This window comes from Haemaphysalis longicornis, unplaced genomic scaffold, assembly GCF_048455015.1.
Source record: "Haemaphysalis longicornis isolate Haplotype H1 unplaced genomic scaffold, Haemaphysalis longicornis Haplotype H1 scaffold_10, whole genome shotgun sequence".
In the NCBI taxonomy this organism is placed as follows: domain Eukaryota; kingdom Metazoa; phylum Arthropoda; class Arachnida; order Ixodida; family Ixodidae; genus Haemaphysalis; species Haemaphysalis longicornis.
The window spans coordinates 35,325,777-35,334,487 of record NW_027526204.1 but is presented as its reverse complement, the minus strand read 5'-3'; positions in this window follow the sequence as shown (position 1 = coordinate 35,334,487).

Here is an 8,711-nt window from a genome sequence, read left to right as displayed (position 1 = left end):
AACTGACCCTATCAACCTTGTTTTAATTTTTCTGAATACCCCGTATGTAGACTTCTTTTCTCTGCATAGCCACATAACTATTTATATAACCTGTGTTCTGCCTACAATAAAAATTTCTTTACTGTGTGATCGTCTGGTGTTTCTCTACTTCTGGAGTACTTGTGAATGACAAAGAAGAATAAATAAATCGGCGGCTGATGCAATGCCCCAAACAACAAAAGGACTTTGTGCACGTGATATATGAACGGTAAAATTCTCTGTATTTCTTGTTAGGTAGGAAATATGTAGGTTTACTCGGGAGATGTTTTGCTGCTATAGCATTTTGCTCAAGACTTGCTAAATAAAGCAACATGCCTCTTCACATTATGAGAAGGGATTCGGAAGGAAGAAATCTCGGCAGACCTACATTTTTTCCCCTTTTCGCCACCATTTCTCAACGCACGTTCTTTCTATTGCTTCAAATAGGAAGCGTTGAGTTCAACAAAAACAAAACAAGAATTTTTTGGCCGCTAGCAGGCGCTCGTTATCTTTAACCACCGCTGACAAAGGGTTCCCAAAACAAGCAAACAATTGCTTTTGTACCTTATATGCTTTTGTGCGATAATTCACTGCTCGAGTCGGATGCTAATGCGGCCGCTTTGAAGTTCCCATTAAGCAAACAGAATTTGGGGCGACCAATTTCCTCTCGAGGATTGATTCGGTGGAAAAATGGAGACGGCTGTTTGAAAAGAAGATGTCGATGATTTGTTGTTATATTCGGATGTGCCTGCTTTTAAGGTCGGTCGCTTGGACACCTCAAAGCAGGGTTTTCGGACGTTCGGCTATTCTACATACCACACTTTTACGGAGTAGACGGCCAGTGGTAAGCACGCAGTAAAGTTTTTATGCCAATAGTATTTCTTGCTACTTTATAGTAATGCAACAGACAAAACTTCGTTCCCCAATATATTTTAAGTTGCACCGTTTTATGTAGTAGCCCCGTTAGATAACGGGTAAAATGTGGTGAAAAGGATTACAACTTGATGTTGTTCACAACTGATACTTGTGCTGCGAGAAATTACAAATATTAAGCAAAATACGTATAACTTCATTTTCTTAGGCCCACAAAGATAGCTACCATCCCATAAATTTCTTAAGCGGTATAAAATGAAGATGCGATAAAAAGGTCGACCTGCTATAAGCGCAGCTGCACCCCATGCCCATGTATTTAGACAACAGGAAAGAGGAAAGCATTCGAAGGAACCACATAGCCTTCTTTTCTGAATTAGAGTAGACTGCCAGGGAAATATTTTATGTGCATTTTCAGTGTTAGCCTTGTGCCTCACTTGTTACTTTTTGCTTTCAGATTGCAGAAGTCGACATGAGGTTTTTCTCTATGGTAATAGAATGTTTCGGTTGCTTTGGACTTTGCAGGTGTTTTAGAAGTTGCTCAAAACTTTAAAAATTGGCGCCTTACATTTTATGAAACCCGAGGTGCAGGCCAAAGTGTTTTCTGTACGTCTTTGTGGGAAGAAAATAACGGTTGCATTTCGAGCGAAAAACATTGAAATATCTTTGTAAAGAAAGCTTAAAACCTTTTCTTAAACATTTTTAAAAATTTTAAATGCTTCACCTAAGTAGCGAAGAAGCACATTAGGTACATATATTTGGAAGTTGAAATGAATTCAGGTCAGATGTTACAATTTCTCGCAAATTATAATGAGTAAAAATTTTAACAAAAAGTATCTAGAGCGAACGCGTCATAATGACATGTCTGGCAAATTCATTTAGAGCATCGCAGTGGTCTTCAGGCACCGCCGCCAAAGTGATGCAGTTCTGACGTCACGCCACGTATTGCGCTCTGGAGAGGAGTCACCGTGTTACTGGCTTGACATTTTGCCGCTGCGGTGCCACATGAAAAGACCGGGATTTTATAGAATGCGATTCAGCATAACCGAAAGGCTGAATCGAATCATTCAGTGGCCTTTCATGAAATATTGTGAGCATATTTTTTCCTAAGGTTGCCAAAAAACCCCTTGGTTGTGAAATTGCAGTGGTAGAGGGCTAGGAAGGCAAAACAAAACTTTGTACATTTGAAAGAACTAGCTTTTCGTAGCTCACACCATGCCCTTCCAGGAGCGAGAGACATTAAGCAACCGACAAAATAAGAGACATTTAAAAAATTAAACTTTCGCGCGGCTGTTGCGTAGTAGGGGCAAGAGAGACGTAACATATATCAGGACTACGTGCAAGTATCGTTTGTTTGAATAAAAGTCAGCATTTAGGTGATGCAACAAACAGACACTACAAAAATCAGCCAGTCACGTTTCTTGACAATGGGGTAGCCCGGCGGGCAAAAATCGCAAGAAATGCCTGCGGCATAGCTCGCTTAGTTTCGTTTAAGCCGCAAAAGCAGTCTAAGGACAGTTTGCAGACTAAACGATATGTCTAGTCGAACGTTATGTAAACGGAGCCGTCACTATCGTCAGTTGGTCACCTTCGGAAGCCGTCGTCGAAGTCTTTGGCAAGTCGTTCCCTCCCACTTCCTAAGTCCGTCGTAGTCATCGTTCCGCATCCGCCTCTGGCCGCTTAGCTCGCCGAAATTCTCATTCTTCACGTCATTTCCGTCTGCCGGTTTGTGGGCTCGTACACAAGGTTGGGCTTTAAGTGATTAGCAAGCCGAGTGACGTCTTCAGAATGGTTCGACTCTGCTTGCCGCTTTCGCTACTGGTATTGCGCAGAAAACACAACTTCGGCACAGATGGACCAGCTTCCTCGCTGCCTTGTTTACGCAATGGCTGCACTCTCCCTTCTCCTTCTGCCCCAACCTTCCCTGTTTATCGCCACGGCGGCGTGAATGAGGGAGGAAAAATGGCTTGAGGAGCGGCAGCTCTCACCGCAGCCATGGGTAACATAGTATTACCTCACGGTGAACTCTCATACACAGCGGAACTCACTGCAATAGCCCAATATTGCAATCACAAGAAAACAAGAATGTGTGACATCATACAAAGCAATTTGGGAAGCTTTGCACTAGGGGTGCAAGGCGACTGCAAACAGCAAAGTTGGCGGCCCCGCCTCACTTATTCTTGGTTTGGCAAAGTTATGCGTGGTTATGCTTTGAGACGCGGGCACGTTTTCTGCGTGGCGTTATCGTTAACCACCAAAGTACCATAAACACAAGGTCATTCAAGGGCAGAGGTCGGCAGACTCACTCATGAGTTCACTCATTCAGACTCATTTGGACTCAGACTCACACGTGAGTGTGAGTTTGAATGGGCGAGAGACTTGTGTAGCATGATGAGTTTGAGCTTCAGTGAGTTTGAGCTCCACTGAGTTGGACTACGCCTAAGACCTAGTGAGTTCTGCGTCCATTTTGAGTTTTGAGTACATTTTGAATTTGAGTACATTTTGAGTACAGAGTACTTTTTGAGTATGAGCAGATTTTGAATTTTGAGTACATTTTGAGTTTAAGTGCATTTTTAGTTTTCAATACATTTTGAGTTCTGAATACATTGAGTATGAGTAGCTTCTGAGTTTTGAGTACATTTCCAGTTTTAGTATATTTTAAGTACTGAGTGCATTTTGAGTTTCAGTACATTTCCAGTTGTGTGTAGATTTTTATTTTGAGTATATTTTAAGTACTGAGTACATCCTGGGTTTGAGTACATTTTGTCTTCTGAGTACATTTTGAGTTTGAGTACATTTTGAGTACAGGGTACATTTTGAGTGTAACCAGTACTCAAACTCAAACCAGTACTCAAACCAGTACTCGACTTTTGAGGTCATAAAAAGGGTTATCGCACCTTTTACTCTTGGTGGATCCTCTAAAAAGGTGGGAGAGGCTGGTGGGAAAGCACATGGCGGCGCTTTCTTGCTGGTCGTTCGCCTGCTTCTCTTAACGCTTTGATTTGCTAGGGTCAAAGAGGAAGAGGTGAGCACAGGGCGGAAGGGGCGGCGGCTGCCTCTCCGCGGTTTCAAATGAGTTCTCAACTGAACTGACTGGGCGACGCCCGTTTAGATAGAATAATGACCGCCTTACCTGATAGATTTCATAAACATTCAAGTAGATGTTGCTAAGGCGTGTAAGGTATTCAGTTAAAGGTTCCAATTAACTGAATCACGCGAGGTAACTTTAAAAAATGCTTCCTGTGTATAGTCATTACACAGTCATAATAAGTGATAGATCGGGTAAAATTCAAAATGGCGTCACGAGAACATGTGTGAAATTATATTCAAGGTCTAGATGAGAAGAATCTGATTATTGATTGTAGGGTTCAACGCGCCGACGCAACGCAGGCGATGAGGCGCGCCGTTGTGGAGGGCTCCGGATTAATTTTGAAGGATGAGGGGAATCTCTTGGGGAAAAAGCGTTATGGTTATTTTATAACCTAATTATGGCTAGTCATACATTGGGTTAAAATTCAACTTTATAGAGCTATGGCGTGTGGCGTATGGAATCAAAGGTCTCGATGAGGAGAACCACGTCGGACAAATGCAGAAATGCTTCCTGATAATTATCATATGACAAAGTGATGATAGGTGATATAGGGGTTAAAATCGAAAATGATGCCACTAGCGTGTGCGGGACATCAAATTGAAGGTGCGATGAGGGAAGGCACATGAGACAAAAATGCGGTATGGCTGTATTATGAGATAGTCACGGTTAGTCACTGTTTGGATTAACATTTAAATTGGTGCCACTAGGATGCGTTGGGTATAAAATTAACGATCTTGATGAGAGGAATCACGCAGAGCAAATACAGAAATGCGTCCTGGTTATATTTATAAGATGGCGAGTCTTATATTCGATAAAATTCTAAGTCACCCGACTCGGGCGTGTGGGATATAAAAGTTTCGATCTTGATGAGGCCACTCACGTGGAAAAAAACCAAAAGGCTTCGTCATTCTAATCATAAGATAGTCCTTTCATAAAATACTCATGAAATACCCCTTTAACTGTGCAGGCTGTAGAGGTACATTATTATAAGAGCAAAATATTTGCCTCCTCTTAACATTATTTTCTGCTGCCAAACAGGGGCAACTTATTTCATACACAAAGATTTCACGACCTTTTGCTTGCTTAGAAGAACTTTAGCGTTTCAGCGGCGGTTGGGAACTGCGAACAGCTATTTCATGTCACCACCGGGCGTACTCCGCTACCGTGACACTTTGATTTCGCTCTCAGCTCAACTTTCTTTTTCGCATACCCGAGCTGCAGCATAGGTGTCTGCATGATTTTTGTCGGCTTCCCGTAGATGAGGTAAACAGAACATACCTCCAGAGAACAAAATCGTGCAATAGAGATTGAACAAAAGGGTGAATTAACAGTACTTCCGCAAGCAGCGTACGACCGTACCCATCCTGGCATATTTGCTTGGTTCGAAGTCTTTCCGATTCAGCACGGCGACCAATTCCAGGCGGCACTCAAGGGGAACAGAAAATTTGTGCAGCGAATAGATTCCGCACACGTAGACACTTCTTTCGTCGCGGTGCACTTCACAAGTTTGTTGAACAAGCCCTTTACCCTAACGCTGATTGTTGGTGCACCCAACAATGGCGTAATCTAGCGTGGACGACTAGCTGCTACACATTGCCAAGTAAAGGCAATGACGGCAACCTGCCCCCAACTAGGAAAATAAACATCAATTGGGGTTGAAACGTCAGGCGTCCTGCTTGCACGGTTATACGTAGCCCCACAGGCAGCCCCCGCCAGGACAAAGCACTCGTGGGGTGACCTGCCGGCTTAGCGGGTTGGGGACAGAATGTATGGGCAAATCTGGCAGCTCTCGGACGCTTTGAACATTCTCTTGAAAGCCCTGCTGAACTTGGCGCTGCTGACGCACAGAATAAACGAAACTTATCAATTTTGAATTCTGCCTGGACGTCTGATATCCACGTGCGGCACGGAGCGACAGCTTTTGGACTGCGACGTCGTCTGGTCACTCCGCAGTATCTAGAAATGCCCGCCAGGCGGTGCCTACATCGTTATAAAATGGCCGAGCCGGCAAAATTCTAGTCTGTACAAATTATAGAAGCAGGGAACAGTGAGCATTGGTTGGTTGCGGGTTTTGACTCATCCTGACATTTAACAAAGTTTCCTCGATATCCATGTTCATCTTGGCCTTGTGGCTGTTCACAAGCGTTTGTTTCGGTGGCTACGTGGGCTTTTTTCCAGACAGTGCAAGCAGCAGGGTATCAACGTCACGTTTTAAGATGGCCTGGTCAAATGCCGCAAGCAAGATCGATCCCTCTGAAACACCAGATGGGGGTTGTTGAATTGTATGGACTTTATGTAGTTGATGAAGTAGGACGCACAGCCGTCTCCGAACACCGGTCCAGGAACCAACAATGATGATGGTCAGTGCAGCAGAAGACGGAGTGTTGCAGGAAATGTTTGATGATGGGGATAATGCGGAAGTGAAATAAAATTTTCAGGCTTCGGAGCTTTGTACTTACAATATTGCCGGCCTTAAAAATTGAACATGCCATTACTAAGTAGCACGTGTTCGCTTCACCTACACGCGAATCCCGAAACGGAAACCAGAAATTGTACAGCCTAGATATGCTTACGACAAAATTCCAAATTTGTACTTATGAACTGAGTGCACAAAATGATCTTATGATGCGGTCATTGCCGGGTTTAAATTTTCTCCCTGAAACCCTTTCCTTTGACACCTACCGTTCTAGCATCTGCGATGAATTTGCGGAGTTTGCCCCTAACTAGTACTGATCAGCGGGATGCCCTTTTTATCTGCCCCACATAATTTTAGTCATCCAAATCAATAATTTGATACCCCACGCACTCTGCAAGAATTTCTTTCAATTTGAACCTAATTTATGCCTTACCATGATTATCGCATCAGGAAAAGGAGGAGCGTGGAGAAAAATCAGATGTATGCACTTGAAGATAAGCAATGCAATGTCATCTCAAATAGGGATAAAATAGTCACAGTGGCTGAGGAGTTCTACAGGGATCTGTACAGTAGCCGGGACATCCAGGATAATGCCGAATGAAACAGTAGCTCAGAGGAGATAGACATCCCACCAGTAACGACCGAAGAAGTAAGGAAGGCTTTGAAAGAAATTAAAGGGGGCAAAGCACCTGGTGAGGATCAGATAACAGCAGACCTCTTGAAGGACGGCGGAGAAATTGTGCTTGAAAAACTGGCTAACCTGTCTACGCAATGCCTAATGAACGCAATATTTCTGGAATCTTGGAAGAAAGCGAACATCATCCTAATCTATAAGAAAGGTGACATGAAGCACTTGAAAAATTACAGCCCGATCAGCTTACTGTCAGTCGTCTACGAGGTACTTACCAAAGTATTCGCTAACAGAATTTCTGCAACCTTAGATTTCAGTCAATCTAAAGGAGAAGCAGGGTTCTATAAAGGTTTTCAACAATGGAACATATTCACACGATCAATCAGGTGATAGAGAAGTGCGCTGAGTGCGTGGTCCTGAAAATAATATGCAGAAAGCCTAAGTAATGATCAATAACCTCAGGACAGCACAGCAGTTTGAGATAGGTGGCGAGGCAGTGGAAGTGGTAAGCGAATATATCTACTTAGGCCAAGTTGTGACGTCAGATCTCAACCATGAGGCAGAGATAATTACAAGGATCAGAATGGGGTGGGGTGCATATGGCAGGCATTCTCAGATAAGGAATAGCAACTACGATTGTCACTGCAGAAGAAAGTGTATGACAGCTGCATCTTACCGGTACTCACATACGGGGCAGAAACTTGGAGGCTCACTAAGAGGGTTGAACCTAAATTGAGAACATCTCAGCGGAAATGGAGCGCAATATGATAGGTGTAACATTAAGGGACAAGAAGAGAGCGGAGTGGGTCAGGGAGCAAACACGTGTTAAGGACATATTAGTGGAGATTAAGAAAAAGAAATGGACGTGGGCAGGGCATGTAATCCGAAGGAGAGATAACCGCTGGTCCTTAAGGGTAACAGAGTGGATCCCTAGAGAAGGCAAGCGTTGCAGGGGGCGGCAGAAAGTTAGATGGGCAGATGAGATTAAGAAGTTTGCTGGGATAAATTGGTCACAGTCGGCACAGGCCCGGGGTAACTAGAGAATAATGGGAGAGGCCTTTTCCCTGCAAAAGACGCAGATGGGCTGATGATGATGATGATGCTGATGATGATGATGACTTCGTAGCGGCATCACTTTGATTTTTGGCCAAATTGATTACTCACCATGACTATATCATGATTATGACCAGGAAGAATTTTTTTTGTCTCGCGTGATTTCCCTAATTCAGACCTTCAAATTGACACTTCAGACTCCTTAGCGCACATACCTTTGAATGTTAACCATATGTATGACTCACCATGACTGTGGCACGATTATAACCTGGAAGCATTTTTGTCCCACGCGGATCCCCGCACCGAGACCATCAATTGAGTGCGGAAAGACACACTAGCGACATCCCATTGAATTTTAAATCATTGTATTATTCACCGTGACTATGTCATTATTACTCCCAGGATGAATTTCTTATTTGCCCAACGTTATTTTCCTAATCGAAACATTTAATTTGAGACCCCATACGCCTACGGCTCAACATTATAAAGTCCAACTTTAATTATGACTCACGATAAATAAGTATGACCACGAAGCATTTTTTGTTTGGCCCACGTGATTTCCCTCCTCGAGACCTCCAATTTGATACCCCACAAGCCCTAGCGGCACATCATATTGAATTTTAACCCAAGCT